Raw genomic sequence first — 23,248 nt, 5'->3', positions numbered from 1 at the left:
CATTGTTGAATAAATAATTGATGCTATGGGAACAAATGATCCTGAAAACAAACTGGCCTGTCTTACTGTTGCTTGTAAGTTGAAATGCTATTTTGCTTGCTCTTCTTATTCTTACTAGCATGCTTTGGGCTGTTCAGTCCACTGACTACTAGTGAAAAAACCCTAGCATTTCTTAAATATTTTGGCAACATCACTGCCTAAGTTAGTGCCATTCTCTTCTTTTTCACATACCTCGTGAGAAAAACCCGTGCACCCCATGTCATTGCTGGTAAATAATGACTTTTTATTAGTGTTGACTGCTGCTCTGTCCTATTGCATTACTCTCTTTCTTTTTCCTCCTACTAATTATTTTGTGGTTATTGCACAGATAGTAGCAATTGAATGGTATACACATAATATAAAGAAGCTTCTATAGCAGACATCTGCTTTTGCTGCTTTTGCCTCTGGAATTGTCTGATAGTGCATATGGTATGTGAAAACTACTTGTGCTTTCCTTAAGACTTTGTCTTCTAAAAATTGCACATAACTTTAGAGATCCAGGTCTGATTATAGGGTCAGCAAAGGAAAGGGTAATCACTCAAGCTTCAGTGGGCCTAATCGCTCCCTGTGGAGTGATAATTATTGTCCTTCATCACGCTTAGACTGCAAGCAGTGTCTGTTCTGTCACATAGCTTTACTTGCTTCCTGCCCTCTATTAGAATATTAAAGCCTCCAACCGGCAAATCATTTTGACTTTCTAGAATTAAAAAAAAAAAAAAAAAAAAAAAAAAAATTGAAGAAAGATGCTGTCCACTGGAGCAGAACACTGAGATATTCACACAACGAAACGTGACACCTTATATATCACGCGCTAAGAGAAGCATCAGGAAAGTTTCCAGCATAAAAACTCCTGAAAGCTATGTCAAATATGGGCATTTATCATTTGTATTTAGAAAACAGGAAATTATTTGGCCCATCTCATCCCAGCTGGAATGTGGAAGACAGATCTGGGACCGTGGAGCATAATTATTAACAACTCAGAATATGAAAACCTGCACACCACTACTGAAAGCAGGCCAGGAAATAGCTAAAATATCAAAATGATCTGAAAAGGAACAGAAGGTGCCAAAAGGTTGAGAGCTTGTTAAAAGTTGACCTGTACTTGAGGGCTTCTTACAAAATCTAGGAATTATTTGAATCAGTTTGGGGGAGTTAGAGCAAAATACAAAACCATTTCCCATCTTGGCAATTGGAAAAGACTAAGAGTAAATTGGATTTTATATTTTTTATCTACTAGAGATATTAGATATCACATCGGTATGTTTATTTTCTAATTTCAGTAATGCAAGAATGGCAGTAGTATTCCACAAGCTGGGAATGCCTGCATGCTGGAGGTGATGCTACTCATATCCCAAGAATTTGCCGTCTCTTAGTTTTTGGGGCTAATCTAAAGGTGACTGGAGTCACCAGGAGTCTTTCAGAGGGATTTGGATCAAACTCTTTAGTTTTGTGTTTACATAATTACGAAACTCTTATGCCAGGAGCAGTTCAATAATGGGAGAGCACAAGCCAAGCTTTTCATAAATCCTTTCTACTTCCTATTTAGGGGAGATATTTCTCCTCCAGTCCAAGCTCCACTTTTGGCATTTTGCTTCACCCTACAATGTTTAGGTTGTCTGATGTCTCCAGGTCCTGCAGAATCAGTCTCCCAGCTGCTAAAACTGGCTCCCAGGAAAACACTTGTGGTTTGCTTGCAGCATGCTTTGGAAAAAGAACAAATAGCAGATGTGGACTGGAGCTGGTGTATTACAAAAATATAAGTTATCTTTTCCAAATGTCTCACAGCTGTGAAACAGTCTTGACATGGCATGATGGCAGAGGTGCCACCTCGCTAGGATACTGGTATGGTTGTTGATACAAGCAGATGCTGGAGTAATCCTGGAGATTTTCCTATTTGCGTTAGGAACTGAAAACATGTGAAAAGGTTCAGGGTGGGATTCTTTTTTGAGGGAAAGGCAATAAGAACTTAGGAAATGCACCAAAAATTTTAAAAATGGATGCTTAAAGTTAGGCTCCCACACCCATATTTATGGTTCTAAATAAGTTTGGTTTGATTTTAAAAAATGCTGGCACTGGGGATCAACATGCCCAATGAAGACCTCTTCCCACTACACTTTAATGAAAAAGTAAAACGTAAAAGTAAAACTTAAAAACTAGGTGATGCCTTTGACAAAGAAGCATCTGTAAGAGAAAGACTAACTCAGCAATGCAACTGCTAGAGCTGCGAAATGACCTCAGGAATTCACATACTGCAAGTAAATATTTATTGCCATTTAATGGTTGGCCCCAAAAGCAAGCATTCTCGTTCTGGCTAACCATGTGGAAACTGAGTTCATGCACATGTTGTCAGCCATAGGCCCTGTACCACATCATTAATCTGTGATAAGTATTTGGGAGGAAGAGGCTGGGTGTGCAGAGAGGCTGAGCGCTTGGTCCCGCGGTGTGAAGGGGAAGATCATGTAATAGCAGAAAAACAGAGGGGGTGTCATGAAAAACAAGCCACTTACCTCCAGCAGCAGTGAAATTTATAGTAAAGTTTCTCTTCTTTTTGTACCCTACATGAAAGGAATGCTGCAATAAAGATAAATAATATGTTTTCTACAAATATCTGCTTTTGTAGCACCCACCATAACGCTTTAAATAGTATGTCCTCCTCTCATAAAACTTTGGTTATTTCCTCACCACCTTTTCCCTCATTATGCACATACTTATGAGATATTCTCGTAGTTCCATCATGAATTGATAAACTTCATGTATGTATTATTGTACATGTCTTTCAAAGCGCAACAGAGTTTTTGAAGTCATTGCATCTAACTGTGAGACGGTTGATTACCACCTTTCCATGAGCAGCTGGAAGAACTGATAGCATTGGCAAAATAATGAGTGCAGATTTAAAAGAAAAAAAAAAGTGAAAGCATTTTATAAAAATCACCTTGAACTTTTGGAATTTCTTTGTAATTTTTAGGAATCTGATTCAAGATTGATTGGGTTTGGTTTTAAAGAAGACAAAAATGCATCCCTGAAGTGCTAAATTACCTTTGTTCTGAATTTAAGCAACTTACTATGTTATCCAGAAAAAAAAAACATGCTATTTTGGGAGAAGACTATGTAGACTATGCTTTTTATTGTTTAAGGGATTTCAGAGGTGGTGACTATGGGCTGCAGTCTGAGGAAAAAGAAGAGGACAGTTTTGTATTTCCCTTTGTGTAGCAATACTAACATATTTAGGGATTACAACTCATGTTTTATGGAAGTGTTAGGGCTGAACCCAAGTCAAGCACTATATATAGTAAGAATCAAGAGACATACCAAAAGCAGCACTCTCTATATGGTGTCCAAAGCTCTTTAGTATTCATGGTAGACTCAACTGGGTGAATGAGGAATACAATATCAAATTTAAAGTTGAGTTTTCCTGCACTACTACTGTTTTTTCTTTTCTGGTTGGTATTGTGACCATGTACTAATTTCCGTGGGTATCTGCTCTCTATCATTAGTAAGTCTTTCTGGTGTTCTAAACCCCATTTCCCATGAATTCCTCATCATAATGAGTATTTTTAAAACGGAATCTTTTTGACCAAAAATCATTATTATTTGCTTATTCAAAACCTATTAAGGATTCCTTACATGACAGACCACTGCTATGAAAGGAAGGGTTTTTTTCTGAGCCACCACAGCAGAACTATTTACACAATTGTTAATAATCTGTTGGTGTGCAATCTGCCATTTGCAGCAGCTCTTTCCTCCATCAGCCTGAATTACTAATACGGCCTGTTGGCCAAGGCAAACACTCTTCCAAACATCTCTGGAGGCCTAATTCAGGCTTTTCTAACCTCTCCGTTTTGGAGTTGAGAATTTTAAGTGGTTTAATTCAACACAAAATAAAAGCCGTGAAAGGGCTCGTACTCACTTCAGTCTGAGTCTGGCCCTAACCCCACACAATAATTATTTCCAGATTTTTCCTAGAGAGGGTATTGCAGGTTGCCCCCCATGAACACTTGCTACGAAGAAGGGGTTCAGGGATGGAAAGCTGCACTCTGAGACAATGTATTCCTTGCCATTGTGATCGGTTAGGGATAAAAGCGGGTGGAATACAAAACCCTTCTGAGTCTTAACTACAGTGCTGAACGTTATAATTATTTAAAAAAATACATATCCTGACTCTGCTTAGAAGCCTGTTTGCTATAATTCACCCCTGTGTTAATAGCCTCCTAACATATATGAATGTATGCTAAAATGGTTTTTAAACTACTAGATTTATGGCTTGGCAGGCTGGTAAACGCACAATTATAGTTCATAATAGGTAGGTATCTGCTGTCCATTGATTTTTCTCTTGTTCTGTTTCCTTCCAGAGTGATGTCATTAGACATTACGTGGATGACTAATAGTCCTAAGGAATGACATTCACGTGCCAGAATGCCACATGTCAGTGTTCCCGTCCGGGCTCCGGCACTCTGTGCCGTAAGATGGCAAGAACCCCCTGAGCATTTCTGCTGCAGCGAGCCCCGGCCTCGCCAAACCTGTGGCAGATCGGCAGCACAGAGCAATTCAGCTAGGGTTAAAGAGAAAAAAAAAAAAGAAAAAAAGATGAAACCACAAAAGCTATTTAGGAGCTCTGAATATCTTTCTAATCAGATTGCTGGGAGTGCGTTTGGACTTGTATCTATTCATTCTGCGGTGACGGAAGTAAAGGAACTATCCAGTGAGCTGTCTGGTTTTCCCAGAATTGTTTGTACTGCTGACCTTTATATCTACTCATTTATCCTAATTGTTTTTAGCTGTTTGAGGAAGACTCCTAGATGAGAAAAGCAACTCAATATGTATCAGAGATCCTATCTGCTACAACTTTTGTTTTAATTTAAAGCAGACCCAGCATAATTTTGTGCGCCGGTTGCATAGTACCAAAGGCAGGAATTTGTTGTGGGATTTTTTAATAAAATCATAGGCCCAAGACAGAGGTCCCTGGACACAGGGAGTGTGATCTGGGGGTGGGGTTGCTTTAGATGCCTCTTGCCCAAATGCATTTCCTGATGTTCTCCGGCTGGGGCAGCTTTTGATGTGGTACTTTCTTGTGGGAGAATGGGGAGTACCATTTTAGGGAGGTGGCCAAGCTGGCTCCGTCAGCTTTGTCTGAGTCCAAGATAGGAGAAATCCACTGCCAGAGTGTTATAGCGGGAAATCTGGCTTTCAGCATCCATAAAACTCCCTCTCGAAGTGGAATTTCCCAGATTAAATGAGAATATTGAGTTTTCTCAGTATTCCTTACTTGAAATTGGAGTTGGGCAGACTTCACTTCTTCCGGGGGATGTATTAAATTTGTAAAAGCCATGTTTTTCTTTCTCCTTCCATCAAATCCCAGTCTCTTGGAAGGGGGTGGGAGGCTTGTGACATATACAAAGTGTTTGCTGACGGTAAATAGAAAAGTATCTGGGTTATCCAATAAACATGCCCAAACCTTTCAACCCATCAGGAGCTTAGGTTCAAACAGTAGCTCAGACTACTGCAAAGTGGTTCTGGAGCAAAATAGCAAAGTGATATGCTAAAGCTCACACTAAGTATATCACTTTGCTTCAGAATTCCTGCATTTACTGCTAATGCAAGAAATAGCCTTTGAACTCTAATCTGGTGTCTCCGGAGTAGTTCATAACCGAAGGCACTTCTTTCATCGTAACAGGGTGACAGTGATCCAGCCTTGCAGAGCATTTGGTACAGTCCCAAAGCAAGATACTAAACGAGATAATATTGTAGGCTTTGCATTTCTGACCATAGCAGCCTTTTGCAGACATTTCAGGGATCCTGCCTCGCAACTTCCATGTGAAATAAAGAAGTATTAGTGTCCTTGTCTTGCATGAAGATATATGAATATTATTGTCTTACATAGAAGGAAAAAGGAAACGTGGCATTTTTGTGACTTCCCCTCAGTTTGAGCACTAAGCCACCAGCAGGACTGTTTCTTCAGCTTTTTTGAAGAGAGAGCAAGACTAGAGAGCAAATTGGATGTTCCTCCACTGCTGCAAAGCAATCACCTGTAAGGAATATTTTACCTGTTTAGACTATCAAGTTAGCCCATGGCTATTGTCTCCAAGGGTGGTCACAAAGTAAGGTATTAGTCTTAACTGTCTAGAACCTAGGAGAGCTGGTTATTCCTAATATTTGGTTGAATTTGCCTTGAAGAATTATAAAATACTATGACACAACCTGTTTTTTCGCTACAAATATATGTCCCTCTTCACTTGTAAACTGTGCCTGGGTTCAGGTAGCAGACACCTCCTTTTGCTCTCGGCGAGGGTTGGGCTGTCTATGGGAGCCCTTGGCTGGTGGTGCCCAGGCTCTGCTGCCACCGTACATCTGCTGCAGAGCTCCTGAGGAGCTGCTCAGCTGCACCCTGGAGTGACTCTGCTGGAGATTAGGTAACGGCCAACCTGGGAAAAATACTGAGATTTTAAGTAATTCTATGAGAGACCTCAGTTTAGTTTTATACAACACCAACAATGTTTTTCTGGTCCTTTTAAAGAGGTGCATCCTTTCTGCTTTTATTAAAAAAATGTTGCGATCTCACAGTTTAGTTGGGTAAGACAAAATTCCTCTGTAACAGTATTAATTTTTCATTCAGTTTTTATGTGTCCTCAACTCGATTATGAAGACAATAATTTAATTTGAAAAAATGTCCTTTTTTTCCCAGCTTCAGCAGCGCTGCTAAATGTGGGTGTAGATAAATGACCACACGAAAACTTCACAAAATTAGTGTTTACACATAATGTGGCAATGAGCTATAATTTGATTGGTAAAAAAATCATTTTGTGTACCTCTGCCCCTATTCTGCCGTATAATGAAAATTTATATCTATGTTTCAGACATCTGGGGAGGATGTGACAGCTTTGGGGCTGAATGAAAGATTATGCCACAGTGACCCCTGTCAGCATTTCCTCACGGACTGGTTACCCGAAACCCAGCAGCAGTTAGGCTACTTCTTTTCTTCTTTTTTTTCTTTTGCCTTTTTTCTTTTTCTTTTTCTTTTTCTTTTTCTTTTTCTTTTTCTTTTTCTTTTTCTTTTTCTTTTTCTTTTTCTTCTTTCTTCCCCCAGAGCAGACTGTCATCTTATTTTGGAAGGTTAATGACACTGTAAATCTAATAGGTCGTTTTAGTGCCATCATGTGGGTATTACAAGTCACGTGACTGGTCAGGATCCCATGTGGAGCGTTTTGGGGTTGCCTTGCGTAGGAAGGGCAAGGCCTCTCTATGGCCGTAAGACCTGGGTATGTTTTCAATTACTTTCTAGGACAGATATGTTTTGTAATTAATTTAAAATCTTTGCCTATGACTGTGTATGCCACCTCTCAGATTTTTCTTAGTAAATGCTTACGTATCAAATTCACCTTTGATTCTCTCTAGAGGTAATCTGTGCTCTTTAATTTACTTGTGCCTCAGGACTAAGAACAAATGCGTCTTTGTGCTCAAGGCACAGAAATGGATCAGCAAAGGAGGATTTTCCCAAAGTCAGTGTATTCCTCTGTCTGTCCCAGCACAGAGGTTTTCCGTTCTGCCCCCAGACCAGTGTACATCCCCTGTACTAATGTGGGAACACCCCCTAAAGGCTTTGATGCTTCCCACTTGTGCTGGTAGAGGTACTTAAGGTCTTCTGGGATGTACACAGGCTCTGTAAGGTAAGAAGGAAATGAAATAGGTGGATAAGCGGGAAAAATAGAAAAATGGCAGCTAGAGGGTACCAAGAGCATCCTGGGGGGAGAGAGGTCAGACCATCTTGTGGAGAGAGACGGGGTCTGAAGACCCTGTTGGGAACTGTAGTGAGTCTTGATTTGGTGCAAATAAAAGCTGCATAAAATACATCCAGATGTTTTCAAGAACTGACAGGTTTTAATGAGGGAATTGAATGCCAAGGCTCACCTTCAAAAATCGTGTTTCCCTCCTGCCAATGACAAGATATTGAGACCATAGATACTTAAAATGTATTATATTCATTTGATTGACACAGACCTGTTCCAAAGTGTGGGGTTTGCTTCCCAAATACCCATTTTTTTAAAATCACTTTTTCTGCCACAAAAGATTTCCACTGAGCCCCACCAAAATTTGTTTACTTTGGGAGGAAAGCTTCCTAAAGCATAAGGATGATATAGAGTTCAAAAATGTGAATGATGTCGTAAGAGAGAGAACTCCCTCATGCGTCGTACATTTGGATATTTCGAAGAGCAGTGACTGTATCGTTTCCCATGGACGCAGCTCCAGGAAATGAATAATGCTCAGGAGTGGTCAGAGATGAGCCTGCAAAGATTCACCCGTCTCCTTTACTCCTTTGCTGTTTCTCCTCTGCTTTGCATTTGTCCTTCTAAAATATGTTTTTCTATGGGGAAAAAAAAAGGCCTCCTGAAAAGTTTGGAGCCTGGGGAGTGGCTTGGTTTCTAAGCATTCCCACTCTTGCTTCACTCTTTCTTATTTTCTTTTTATGGGGGTGGGTCACAACTGGTGGTCCGCAGGTCCAAAGGAAGGCTCACTCCAGATCTCAAACACTTCTGACCCACGGGGCTTCTGCACCATGTTTCCCCAATAGACATGGCAATGTGGGTGTTTATTTAGCAAACATTTGTTTTTAACATGCTAACTCTTCTCTAGGTCACTTGTATCCTTCTGTGTCCCCAAAGGGAGCCAAGCCCAAGCTTTTTCCACCAGTATGTGCTGGGGTTGCTGGTGAGTTCATCTTTCAGGGAAATCAGAATAAATTTCTTGCTGCTCATGCAGTTTAAGGTGCCTCCTGTAAGGCTGGCTTTACTTTCAGCCAACATCAATGGATGGCAAAGCTCCTCATCCCACGGTTATCAGGTCTCCAGCGGAGCATCCTGTGGCTCCCATGGGACCACACAGCCAGATTTCCTTTCCAGAAAAAACAAAGAGCGGAGACACGGGATATGTCCCATGTCTGCCCTGATATACTGCAGGATCGTCCGCATTACACACAGCCAAATAGCTCCGCAGCAAGATGTATGCTCCAAAAAAAGAGACCAGATGGTCTCTTGGTTGTTGTGGAAGAAGGGACAGCACTCCCTTTTCTGGCAGCCCCTGGGATGACTCTGGCTCAGCATCATTGTAGCAGTCCATCTCTTTGCCTCTGCTGTCCTGACAGCTCCTGAGCAGCTCTTACCACCTGCTTTTCATGTTCACCCCTCATCACCTGCCTGGAGGCTGCTCTACATCCAGGAGGTCCAAGAATGACAGTGTACACACTGCCAACAAACATCTCTGGGAGATGTCCAGGTCATTGTGCTCTTTTACCTTGCACCTACCCCCTACCTACCTACCTCGACCCTGCCCACGACTGGACCTGAAGAGATGCACACTGTATTGCTGGGCCGGGTCCAACACCCCAGTCTGTCTTTTGTGGCTTAAATCTCAATCCGTGAGTGTAGTCTCAGCCTCTGTGAAGTCGATCAGCATTTTGTTAATATTTATGCCAGAAATGCTTGAAATGTTTTTTTTTTGGCTGATACATGATGTCTGTACTTCAGCAGTAAGAGCAATAGTATCTCTTCACTTAGGCTCTCCTGAAATCTTTTTAGTGGGCAGAAGTTTTTAGAGAAAGGACATGTGGCAGCAGTAATCACTACATCCCCACAGACCACATCTGTTGACTGGAAAAAATTAGCAATATCTGTCATAAAACTGGTGTATTTGAATGCTCATTTGTCGTTTTCTTTTTAAGTTTTTATTTCTGCAACCTCTTTCACAATGAATATCCTTCACTTTCACAGTCACAGCCTGTGGTACCAAATTTCATCATAGCATGACTTAAAATATTCACACTATCAGGTCCATAAGCATTACATCCACAGTTTTTTGGGGAAAAAAATATCCAAGTTATAAAGCATAGAAAAATAGGGTTTGTAATGAAAATGCTGACAGCACCTTAACTGTCACTGGGCACTGCTATAAACAAGCATTATGTTTATGTGCATGAGAGCAAATCTGTGCAGTGCTGGGCTTTACCAACTTTGGGGACCAGCAGCACACACTTATACAACTAACTTATTTGTTTTTCATGGAAAGACACTGAATTGCAGTGCTGCATTGCAATATGTTGCTAATTACCTAGTGCTCCGCTAATATAGTAGCTGGCTTGCTGTATGCCTAGATTGGTAAATTGGAATTTGGAAAGCCATGGATGTGATTTAATTGCTCTGTTAAACTGTGGAACAATGAATTGTTCTGTAAGCAGTGATCTATTCCTCATTTTCATTTCTAAATCAGCTCTGGTGATGTGTTTTGCACCAGGAACTTGGCATATTAGGCAGTACTTAATGTTTTAGCTATGCCTGTAAATTTATATCTGTCACTTTAAACTTCTCCTATTGCTAATTTTATAACTGAGAACAGAGTTTCTGCTTCTTTCCCAAGTGCTTGAGCCTAAGAAATCCTGGGGTGCTCTGAAGGCACTTGAAGCCAGCCCCTGCCAAGGTCAGGTCTGCTAACCCCATAAACACCCTTCCGTCCTCGGGGAAACCCACCCATTCACTGTCAAGCACCCTGCTCCTGCAGCGGTCAGCAGAAGGTGGGGGCAATGCTGGGCTGAGAGCCGAGGTGAGGGTACCCCAGCCCCGCGGCTCTTTGCACAGTTAGGGCTCTGCAGGATGTTTGCTGCGGAGCCAGCACTGTCTCCTGGCTGTATATTTTGAGGCAAGTATCTCCTGCTGGGAAGGGTGGTGGTTGTGGTCAGGTGGGAGCCTGACCTGGAGAGCAAAACCATTTACAAACAGGTCATTGCCATCTTGCATTGTCAGAGCTGGCAGGAGGAGGAGTAATTTTAGGGGATCAAACAACCATGCAGAGGAAAAGCTTGTATTAAACAACACAAGGTGCACAGGGCAACTGAGTAATTCTGTATTTACATGTACGTTGCAGCAAATGCCCTGTAATGACAACTTTTTTCTTTTTTTTTAAGCTCTTTAGGTTTTGTGTTATGAGAAAGTATGCAACATAAATCACACGGAGCTACTCCTGGCCTTAAGCCTTCAGGATGCATTTGTTTGAAATCAAGAGCCAAATTCCCTGGATCGGAGTAAACTGTTAGGTGCCAACTGGGGCGAAATGCCAGCCTTTGAACTCCTGCACATTATGGCTGATGTGATCCATATGCAAGACTTGCATCGCTCTCCAAAGTGGTTTCTTTTAATTGATTTAGCAAATTAACAATATTAGGCCTTCTGTAGGATAGAAAGTACATTACTCACTGTGCCCTTATGTTACCCTGAAAGGAAATCTATTGTTCTTTTGTAATGAAATGGTATCACAAGGAAAAAAAAAAGGTAGCAGTAGCAGGTAAAAGGAATCACATTCAGCTGTCAAGCATGTTTAATGAGGAATTTTAATTATGAGGCTGGAAATCAATGAGCATAACTTTAGCAATGAAGTCTTAAAGGGAAACTAAATTGCTTTCTATCTTGCAAAGTTTACTGAAGCAGTTTGAGCGGCTGCCAACCATCATTGTTCTGAGAAAAGGAACTTGAGGAAATTGCAAGTCACACTGTAGCGTTTATTGTAGGCATATTTAACGACAAAAAAGGAGGATTTCCATGGATTCATGTTTAATGGGTTCTTCCTAACTGATTCATCTCTGCCTTACGATTCGTAAGAACCTTTGGTTTCACATACTGTATAAAATCTGTTCTTAGGAAAACGTGGATGAAAGGTGATTGGTTACACTGAAAACTGATAGTGTATGATTTATAGGGGATAAACATTATCTTATTTGTTCCTTATTCTCTGAGAACCTGGGCTGTGAGGAACAGCATGGCGTGAATATTCAGTGAAGTGAGAACCCAAACTTCCAAGCCCAGAGCTAACGTAAACAACTGATGCTCAGGTCTGTGTATGGTGTGGCTGTGTTTCCCGACTGAGCTGTGGCAGGGTCTTCGGGATGCTGCTATAAAGTCACGTTGGTGTTTCCAGTGCATGTGAAGTTTTTGTAGATTTGTAACTATACCATAACGATTTTATTTAAGATACAGCACACTGTGTAAGACCAAATCCAATGGCTACTGGGAAATGGTCCCCAACAGACATCCCAGCAGCACCTCTGAGGCTGGTCTTTGCCATCCCAGCACAAAAACAAATTCAACCTTTTCTCTAGCTCTTACTGGAGAAACTATAGGGCAGAATTAAGCCAAAATGCTTTGCGGTACCTACAGATGTGCCTACCACAAGAGGTAGTTTTGGAAAGCCATGTTTCCATCTCCATTTTAGGCATATCTTGGTTTCTCATTAAGCTATGACAGCTGCAGTTTCTCAGCATTAAATGAGTCATTGCTCCCATTGCTGGTTGTTGCTGCTGGTTTTTGGGGGTGCTACATTGCTCCCTGCTGTTGCTTAAAGCGAGGCACATCTCTGATTGCCCCGCTGTCCCTCGGAACCCCACCACCGCGTGGGCACCCAAGGTTTCAGTGCCTGCGCATGGGGTTTAAAGGTCTAAATTAGCATTCGGCTACTGCAGCAAAAAGTGTTCGACAAACCCCTAACGCAGGTAGGGGAGAAGTAGTTTTGAAACCAATCTAGTTGCCATTCCATAGGAAATCCAAGTCGTAGATCACAGTTATTGGTATTTTAAAAGTGGCAGTGCCTTTTAAAGGCTGGCTATTCCCTAGAATATAGAGGTGTTTGGGGCTGCAGTGGAGATACATTGGCAGCAGAGTGGAAGCTCTGAACTCACCTGCTAATGCCCTGCCTAGCTTAACTGCTATCAGTCGCTCACTTTCATGAGTCTGAAATTCATGCAGCCCCAAAAGAAAGATAAATAAGAACAAGTCAGTTTTCACCCTCCAGACATAGGCCGAGAAAATTATTTCAAATAAAATATATCATCTCAAGCAGGGGCAGATGAAATAGTTTTCTACTGAAGTTTTTCTCCCAGTTGACAGAACAAATGACTGAATTTCCTCCTCTGGATATATTAAGTATCTTTTCTAAAATCATAATTGCGTTCAACCCTAATTTTGTGTTTGCAGTAAGCTGTTTAGCAATGCCTAAAAGTCTTCATAGTGAAAGATAAAGGTACCTTGTGACCCCGCTACTGTTAAATACTGTGAATCAGATCTTTACCAGATCCATGAGGATCTACATCTGCATGGCCTCGGTGTGGGGACTGCAGCACAGGGACCATGGGACCCGCTGTGGGGCAAGGTCTGGCATGGTTGGTGCCACCTCACCAGGCTCCCTGAGACACTGATTTCAGACGGGTATTTTGGTCTGGGCCACAAGGGGGGCTGCTCCTTTCACACCATGAGTAAAAACATCGCATCCAGTAGCCCTCTGGAGGGAACGTTGATGAGCAAATTTCCCAAATTAATTGGTTAGCTTACCCTTGGCATCCATAGCTGGGGACTAATTTTGTTAAGGTCTATGGTGTAACGTGCAATTCAAACCCAGAAGGATTGCTGGGGAGATCTGAGCTTTCCTCTATCCCTTTTACATTAAGGCAATTTAGCTGTGTGTTTATAGATGCATATTTGGCTTCCTCTATCTCATGTGGGAACCACTCACCTTGACTGTCAGTATATTTTTGTTAAAATTGAGGTAGAGATGAAGCAGACCATATTCTATGAGAAATCTCACCTACTGTATCTATAAATTCTCTCTCTCATCTCCTGTGAGTGTTGAATGAGCCTTCAGGTGTCCAGTGCTATTTCTCTTATGGTGCTCCAAGACGCCACGTGAGATTGAGTGGGGGCTGCAAAGCCCAGAAAATTTTAGTGTGGTCAAAAATAAAGAAAATCCTGCTTGCCTCTCCCATGCCTTCAACTTTCAAAGGCAAGTGTGTTTTCTCATCACTGATGCATTTTATATTCCTGTATTTATAGTGAATGTAGAAATTTATGTTGCTTCAAAGAGAAGATTTTTCCTTTGAAAACATTGAGATAGGTTCTTTTCAAAGGCTCTTTTCAAGAATATACTTTTTTTTTTTTTTTTGTCATATTGGGCAGGCAAACCATTGCTGTGTCCATAGCATACATCCAAGGCAGACCCAAACATCTACATGTGGAAGAGCTTGGGATCCAGTGTGTAAAGGAAAAGTGAGCTCTTGACGGAGGTGTAACAGTGGAAATGTATTTTAAAAATATTTTTAATTGCTGAAGGGGTATTTGTTGGTAAATATTTACATGTCCAGTGATGTGTAAGTCTGTAAGCAGCTCATTTTAATGTCAGCTGTGAGGTCTGTTACTACATTTTGGCTGGATCCTTCCATCCTTCTGTGCAACCAGCAGTTCGGCGCTGCTGTGGAAATACCACGGTCAGCATGGTGCATGCACACAGCCAAACACCAAGGCATGGGGTTAAGGACTGGTTATTCTTAGGATTTAGTAACTTTGCTATCTTTTCATAGTCTTCCTGAAACACTCTGTTGCTTGTCCTCCCACAGAAGTATATATTTTATATGTATAGACCATTATTTTCCAGTGTATTCACTTGTTGATGAGTCTGTTCTGTCCTTCTTGGCAATTTTGCTGAAACCCACAAAATTAATTCTGTCCTGTACCATCGTCTGAAATCCTCATCAATTTTTCAACAAATTTCTAATGCTATCAGAGGGTTAATATATGAGATGATCCTGGTGTTGTGTCAGAGGAAAACCTTTTGAGCAGGGGATGGATGTACAGTACGGCACGGCATATAAATCATTTTCAAATTAGTATTCCGTACATCTGGAGAAGAGTACATTTGTGTGCCTGCATAAATTGCCTGTGAACACATTTCAAAACCCTACGCTTAATCTTAGCAATGAACATTTCAAAAAGTAAATTAATATCTTCAAGGAGAAGAAATACAGTATATTAAGCAGAAGCCCACTGGAAACTGTATAGTTAAGAATCTGTCAGGCTTTCCATTATAAGCCCTGTTTTTTGAGGGGTTTATAACTCAGTTATAAAATTTCACACTAGGCTAAAGGTTGGCACGTATTGTCTCAGTTTGGCAGGGTGATATTTTATTAGCTCTGAAGGAGTTTTGGATCCCATGTCAATGGGATATTATTTTAAACCACAGAAATGAAGTTTAAATAACTTGGGGTACGACTTAGCTGTAGGAAGGTGAGAGGAGTAGGATTGACGCCCGAAGCGATGCTGTTGACTCGTGGAGGGGTGACACCGGAGGTGCCATGGGGCTGAAGTGGGGATCACACATCAGCCCCAGAACCAAAGTTCTTTGCTTTTGTCCGTTCCCCTTAACGTGACTTTAATTCACGTCTTTATGGTTAAATGTATATTGTGCTGAGGTTACAGGTCTAGTTGGTGGTTTATAAATTAGGTTAATTAACATTACAATAGTACTTTGTGAGTGTGTTTGTGGGTGGATATGTGTGTGTGCAGACAAGAGCACTCCTTGGAAGCAGGAATAGGATTAAAGTGTCTGCAGGAATTGTAAATTTATTGTGTAAATAGCTTTATGATTTGTTGTGTGTTTGGATTAATGCAATATATATCCATTTTAAACATTGATCTTTAAGCAAGTAATGTAATAAATCTGAATATTCCTTCAAATTACTGTTTACACTGGATGTGCTATAGATTAGAAGAGACAGTTGCCTTTATAAATTTACTTGTAGGGTACATGGGCGCGTATAAATACTTCTGCTTCCAATTATATCAAACAATGATAAACTGTTGTGAGTTGCCTGGACGATTGTACACCGCCTGAGTCACGAGGAGGGATGGTGTCGGGCAGTGACCGATGCGCACATGGCATGGGGGCTATTGTTTAGGCCAGGAAATGTGTAAATAGGCACCTAGAATAAGAATTCTATAAATGTATCAAAATGAAGATATAGTTCCTTCCCAGCTGTAGTGCTTCTAAAAGGGGGAACTGTGTAAACTCATCAAAACATGGAAACACGATCATTTGTTTTGTATCTAGTGCAGTCTTAATGGTTTGCAGTAACGTGTTCATGAAAATGTGTCTGTAGGTACCCTTTGGCATTGGGCTGCTTTGGGTTTTCCTTATCCCTTCCAGGGCAGCTGCTGGTGCTGGTTTTCATACTTCATACTATTAAACCACCTGAATCTGGTAGCCAGGCAGCATCTCAGAAGGGATACTGTGTTATCATTGTGACCCCTTAAAAATGTATTTATGCCAACACCATGTGTTTAAGCATGGGATTAGGACATGCCAGACTTCATAGGCACAGAAATGCACTTAAGGAGACCAATACATGAGCTTAGTTTTAGCTTCATTCTTTAAGGAGAAATCTGGCGGCCACCAGAAGCCCTCTGAAGAGCCGACTGACTACAGCCTCACCAGCCGTGGGAGGCAGAGCCAGTGGCCAACGTGCTCCATGCTCAAGCAGCAAGGCTCTTCCCAGGCAGGCTTTTTCACTCCCCGATTCACCAGGCAGCCATCCCACATCTGGGGGACGTGGCTCCCTGGCTTGCCCTGGTTTGGAGCGATATGTTTAGAATGGTACAGCTGAGGGTACCACTTGGTCTTTCTGCAGATGTCCTATGGTGATGTCTTAGTGCACAGGGTAAATCAGCTTCCAAACAATGCACCAAAAAAACAAATCCCTAAAAAATGTTCCTTCTCCAGACATGATGGGGAACTGATTTGTTCCTGTTATAAGCCAAAAAAATTACTTTCTGAAGTGCTTGCATTTTTCCACAGTTTAGGGAAAGCATAGTTGTGTTGAGCTCTGACACTAAATTCATCCCTGGTACAAACACAGGAGAAGAGCTGTCCCTGGCTAGCAGCTCCCAGGGAGGGGACATCCTCGCTGTACTGATGGGTTGCACCAATGGCAGCTGGCCAGACGTTAAATTGATCAAATCATGCAATTTTAAAACTCAGGAAGGAGAGATCACAATTTGCTTCTTTTGCCCTCTCTGTTATCCCTCCTTTTTTCCACATGTATTTCTAAGAGCAAGAAAAAACAGTGATTATGATAAATTATAGGAAGCTGGCAACAGTAGTAATTAACAGGTAATTATCAATAAACAGTTTAACCACAAAACCTTGGATCCCACCTACCACTTGTCAACAATAAAGTCATGGAGGCTCCACAGGCCACTGGACAAACAGTCCACGGGGAGCATGGCCGGCACTGTTAGTGCAAATAAACAATACTGTGCCGAGAGGCTAAACAAAAGCCCAGCGTGGAGTGACCACAGGGAAGCGGGAAAGAAAAAGCTCCCTCAGCAGAAAAAACAACACAAAGTCCAATGGTGGTTACAGTTTGAAGAACCAGCCTCGAACCACTTGCAGTTTATTGCAGCCTCAAATAAGTATCCCATAAACAGGAGTCAAAGTCTCCAGTGTTTGGCATCTTAAAAAAATATGTCTGTGAAAAGGGAGCAAGAAAAGGCATTTGAGGGTAGGTAAGGAGAGAGAAAATACTTCTATGTCAACTGGTTGGCTACAACAGATGCCTAATTGTGCCGTGCCCAATTTGAAATCTCTTTTCATGATACTGAGGCAAAAGATGTGTGGGGCAGCCATGCGTGTACCAGGAGTCCTCCAGAAGTGCATGCAGATGTGCTTGGCCAAACATCCTCCCATCCTCATCCCTGGGAATCAGGAGAGGTTTGTTGGTGACTTCCAATGGGGCAAAATGATCCCCTTCTTACATGTGCGAGTATGGATACTTTTCTCTCTTTTTTTCTTAAATATGACCATAATGACCTTGGAGGAATGACAGACCTTGGTCACACTGCTGTACTTCCTAATAACGATCTTCATCTCACATTCCTACATCGGGATTAAGGCCAATTTTCTGTTGAAGGGAGTCAGATAAGGACAGCAGAATGAAATAAGATTATGCTGAATGCAGAGTGAGTATTTTATGAGTGAATATAACATTGCAAACTATTGTAATAAAATTAAAGCACTTGGATTTGGGGTTTTTATGAATTAATATCAGAATCTCGTGTAGAAATGAGTTAGATACATGCTAAATTTTATGTTAAACAGCTGACATGACTCAATCTTTAGATTTGCACTTAATAAGTTATATGCTGGTATCCTCCTGGAATGTATGTATTTAAAGAAGAGAGTCATGATAGCTTAATTTGAAGCCTTTGTTGTCTGCCACTCAAAGTACGTTTGTCGTGACTAACACGTCTCATCTGTGCTGACAAGCTCCCTATCTGCCCGGCCGTACCTACCCTACAGATCTGCATCCCCGCCATTTCTGAGCCTGTTAGATGCTGCAATGTGTCTGCCTGGTTTTTCCTTTAGATTGTCCATAGCCTGCTGTTTTTTCCCTAGGTCCTTTTGTCGCTGCTGCATTTTCTGAGATTTTCTGAGATTTTCTTGTTTCTAATTTTTTTGGAGAATCCTAGATCTTCTAACAAACCCTCATGCTGTGTCCCCCAGTAACTTAAAAGTAATTAGGCAAAAAATAACAATTTTCGACATCTATCATTTAATTTGAAATTACATATGGATTTAATGGAGGGGGAGGAAATAATGCTTTGAGAGATTAGTTCTTAAATTTTGATTTAAGAATTGAGTTATTAGCTGAAATAATATGAAGTGGGGCTGCTTTTTTGACCTTTCTAAAGTCTAGCCTAGTCAATTATTACAGCAGAGCAGGGAACCAGAGAACAGCTTTGAATCAGTCAGACCCAAACTGATTTAAGTTTGCATGGGGTCGAATAAGACATTAGTTAAAAATAACTAATGTATTCTTTGACCTCCGTAATGAGAAAGGACATTTACAGGTTTTTCACTATACATCTGATCCTGTTTATTTCATTTTGTGATTTAAAGATGGACTGGACCTTCTCACAGAGGTCTAGATGATATAAGTTAGTTTGGTTTTTTTAAGTTTCCTGCATCTAAGTGTTCTTTCAGTTACGCGTTTTGCCTGTCAGTTTATATCATGGCTATATTTTGAGGCAAGATTGAATGAGAAAGAGAACCACGGATCCCAATGCTGGAAGGAGCAGGATCGCTAGGGCTCCCACCTCCCCGCAACCTGCTTTAAGAGCAAAACCCAGGTTAGTGCTGATAAACCTGCTTTGTTGTTGTTTTCCAGGCAGAATTAGGCAGGCATTATGGATTATGGCTGGAAGACCCCTTCCTCCTGAGCCCTTCTCTTGCTTTTCTCCTCTCCCTGAGCACCTCTGTGCTGAGGTGCGGGGGGTAACCTTACCTGCAGCCCTGCGAGCTGGGGAGGGCAGCTAACAGCAGGTTCGTTCGGTGGGGAGAGGCGTTTCTGCAAAATGTTGGTTAAAGAGAGAGAAAATAAAGCAGAAAAGAGAGCAAGCGGTGGAGACAGGTGTGTAGGAAAAGGAGAAGGAACTGAGAAGGAAAGGAACACTGCTGGCAAAGTGGATCCGATCCTACAGAAAGGTTTATGCTGTTTGAAAAGGTCCCAACTTTGGCTGCTTCTTTAGGCTCCAGCTCTTCCTGAGGACAAGACAAGAAAACAGAAATTATTTCCTTCTCTTATCTAGGTATCACTCTTTTCTGGACCCAATTCGTTATCATCTTGCTGCCAGTGATGTTTCTCTGGCTTGGTCCTTCGGTGTGCAAAAGCTTGGTAGACCTGATTTATGTGTCTGCCTTTTTCTGTTGTATAACCTGAGAAGATGCCTTTATAACTAGTATATTCGGTGCTGTAAAGAAAACATTAGTATGTCAAGTTTCCAAAGACTTTAAAATAGGCCAGCTGGCTTCTCAGAGTGCACAGCTTGAAACGGTCACTTCCATTTCTGACTGAGCAGCGCTGCCGTCAGGAGGAGCGTTGATTAAATTGACCACAGTCCAAGGCTGGTAGAGAGCATAAACGCAAAGCGACTTCTCCCCAGAGCGAGCAGAAGATTTCTGACATACAGGGGGATAGACTATGATCTTTCCCCCCCGCCCCCATGCTGCAGTGTTTACTTTAAAAGACCGTGTTTCCTTAATAAAAGAAGCATTAGCTTTTGCCATTAAATTTGCTCAACAATTTAGCTTGTATTTCACCGCTTGTACCCAGAGTCACACATAAATGTTTAGCAATATAGACAGCCCGTGTTCTCCTAAGCTTTCAGTAATACAGTTTTCAGGAGGAAAGGCTGCTCATATGAGCAAGGTTTTGCAAGATTAATAAATATAAAGCTTTGTTTCACTAAAGAAATGGTTCCCACGCTTGTTTCTATTTAATAAACTGGATTCTGAGATATTTTCTTTCCTCATCTTCAGTGAATCCTTTTATAGGGGTGTACCCTGTCAATGGGACTGAATGAGTAAGCAATTTATTTGCGTGGTCTGTTGCTCCCATTGCCTCTGTGCAACACCTAGAGCAGCAAGACCCTAACCCAGCAAAGTGTTAGACCCCTCAGGTCCCATTTAAAATCCCTGGGGAATATAGGGTTTTCACCATGTTTAAAGGAAACATCAGAAAGGTGTCAGAAAGAAAGAAATATAATCAGTGTAACAATACACAAGGAACACGTCGGGCGAGCTCCATGAAGTAAATGCACTTCTGTGTGCTTCAGGAGCATCCCCACGAATGGGGGACACCCATCAAAAGCAGAGGCCATCTGGGGGTTCTTTCTCTTGGTGGTAAAATGTTAGCACAATGGTCCCAGGGCTTCCTCCAGCTCCTCAGCAAAACAAAACTGCTGAGTGAGAAAAGATAGTGGCATCCCAGGCTAATGAGGGCATCTTCATACTTTCCACCTGTTTTGCACCTGAAATATTATCTATTGCGTCTAGTTGTCCCCAAAATCCAATTAATCCATTGTGTTTCTTCCTATTCCCTTTTTTATAAGTACTTGTGGGGGTTATTTTGTGTTTGTTTTCTTTTAATGTTTGCAAAGCTTTCTTGCAGCACGAAAACAACTGGGTGTTTTGGAAGCAAAACACCTTAGCACTTACTGCGGATGTAAGTTATCTCTTATAATCAGAAATAGGTATAATTGTGTGTCTCTGGCAAAGGAGCTTAACTGTCAAAGGATTAAGCTACATCCTGATCAATGGAAGTGACTTCCTAGAAAACAGGCAGGGAAAGATTTCCTGTAGTTAACAGCAATAAGGGAGAGGAACTTTAAAAACAACTCTCTATTTGATAACTACACAAATCTAGCTAAGTCTTAGGGATTTAGCCAGGGAACATATTGGTTCCAGCAGACTATGGTAAAGTTAATTAAGGATGATTAATGGAGCATTTTCCTTCCAATGATATCTGTGACAGAACAAAGCTGTCTGAGGCTTGTCAAGCAGAATTTGAGTTGAATGAGTATTTATGTGATCAAATCTGAAGGGCTGCCTCTTGACAGAGCAAGGATTCATCAATCAATTGCGCTGGCTTGCAGTGGTGGGAAATTGGTCTATCAGCATAGCTCTACTCCCATCCCCCATTTTTTCATTCAATCATCCCTTAGGCTACAATGCATCTTTAGCTTTTACCTCTGACCACCTTAAGGGCTATCAGAGAAACGTAAAAGCAAGAGCTAAAACATCTATTATAGTGGTTATTTCTCAGCTGTACTCATACAATTGATTTCTTTTAAGCAGAGGCCCAGGCACTGTAAAGCGATACAAGCCTGTTCAATGAATTAATTGGTTTTAATAGAAGTTTAGCTTTGAGCCTGAAGAATATATAGAGCTCCCTTGCTAGAAAGTCTCCTATTAGGGAAACCACCTGCACAAAAGGCCCCGGTCCTCTCTTAATCCCACTGCCCTCATCATAATCACTTCATTTAAAAAGGCAAGATCCTTAATTTAAAAGGAAGGGGCACCACGTGTGCTCCAGTTTCTGTGCATTTAATCGTGCGTCAGTTCCTGGGAGGGGAATATTGGCTGCGTGCACTTGGCTGTGGGTTACCCTGCAGCCCTTTGATCCCTGGGATGTAAGTCATGCCAGGATTTGGGCAGAGAAATTATGCCGTTGTGAATATATCAATATCTTTGTCTAATGAATACCTCAGCTGCTTTCACTGCTGTAGGGATTATATGGAACTAACCAAGAGTTATGCAAAATGATGCGTGTCTCATGGAAAACCTAGAAAAAGACAAGTCTTAGTCCTACTCTGAATGAATTCAGGGCAGGTATCCTTTTTATTTCAGGAGGCACAGGTTTAGTGCAGTTTTCTAACCCAGTGCGTAAGTGATTTTTGGTTTAACTGTTGAGCACTCAAGCTTTGTTCTTCTGGGCCCTCACCAAGCAAAACACACAAGTGGTATTTAAAATTGAAACACCAAGATAGTCGTTAAACATCTCCATCTTTAGCCACATAAAATGCCATCTTTAGACATATAGCCTACATTAGCCGTCTGTGGTTCAGCAATTTAAATTGATTATCAGTCTAAAAGGAGAGGCATCTCTTGGGGGCAATTCACCCATTTTCCTATAAACACCTAGGTGAAGATGATGAGGGCTGCATTCAAGAAGTCTGTTCTCTCTCTAAGGGGAGCTTGGACTCGCTACCTACCTTTGAAATGTGTAAAGCTTCCAGTAAAAATAAAATCCGTGAGGAGTGGATTACTTTCTTTGGTGCAGTCTTAAGCTTGGTTGCATGTCTCCCTCATCGGATTTGCACACTAATCTTCCTTCTTAAGTTACTAGTAGAAATCAGGTTTCTAGGACTTTTGTGAATTGGAAAATTGAATTCCTGCCTGGTAATAATTTTGAGGTTTGGTACCTGCCTCAGCTAGGCCGGCTATAAATTAGGGAGGATAAAGACAAGACTGCACTTTTTCCCCAGACTTGTGCACTTTACACAAAGAAGCACAGAGGAGAAAACAACAGTGCTCCAGTGTGCCCTGACCTGAGGAAGAATAGCTCAGTCACCGGCTGCGTTTACTTTTTATGCAGGTTTCCGTACTGGACTATTCCCTTGAGAGTAAATATCTTCCCTGTGTACACAAATTTTATATAAATCCAAAGAGGTCTCTAAATGCAAATAAGTCCTCTAGGCCTTATTAGTTAACCCGATATGATTATTGTTGAGATCATTTCTTTCCATCAGTAGAGAATACTATTTTGTATGTGCAAGCAAGCTTAGAAACCAAATGTCTAAATATTTAACCATGTTGTTTCAAAGAATTTCGTTATTTATCTTCTTTATGATTTATATTATCACATTCTCTGTCTGTACTTGTGGTTTATCATAAGCAACCCATCTGCTGTAACAGCCAAATTGGAACATTCATATAAGATGCGTTCCGATATCATAAACATGACAAAAGATAGATTACATTTAGTCTTTCTCCATGTTTAACCAGTTTAATTTGT

The 23,248-nt window shown here is 41.3% G+C and overlaps 1 protein-coding gene across 1 annotated transcript in view; it reads left to right on the top strand.

Annotated features, from left to right (window-relative positions):
• MECOM (MDS1 and EVI1 complex locus) overlaps window positions 1-23,248 on the top strand; it is a 348,406-nt gene that overhangs the window by 248,841 nt on the left and 76,317 nt on the right. The gene's annotated exons all lie outside the window — the stretch shown is intronic.

This window comes from Falco biarmicus, chromosome 13, assembly GCF_023638135.1.
Source record: "Falco biarmicus isolate bFalBia1 chromosome 13, bFalBia1.pri, whole genome shotgun sequence".
NCBI lineage: Eukaryota > Metazoa > Chordata > Aves > Falconiformes > Falconidae > Falco > Falco biarmicus.
Note: the sequence above shows the minus strand (reverse complement) of the source record. Positions and strands in the feature narration are given on the sequence as shown.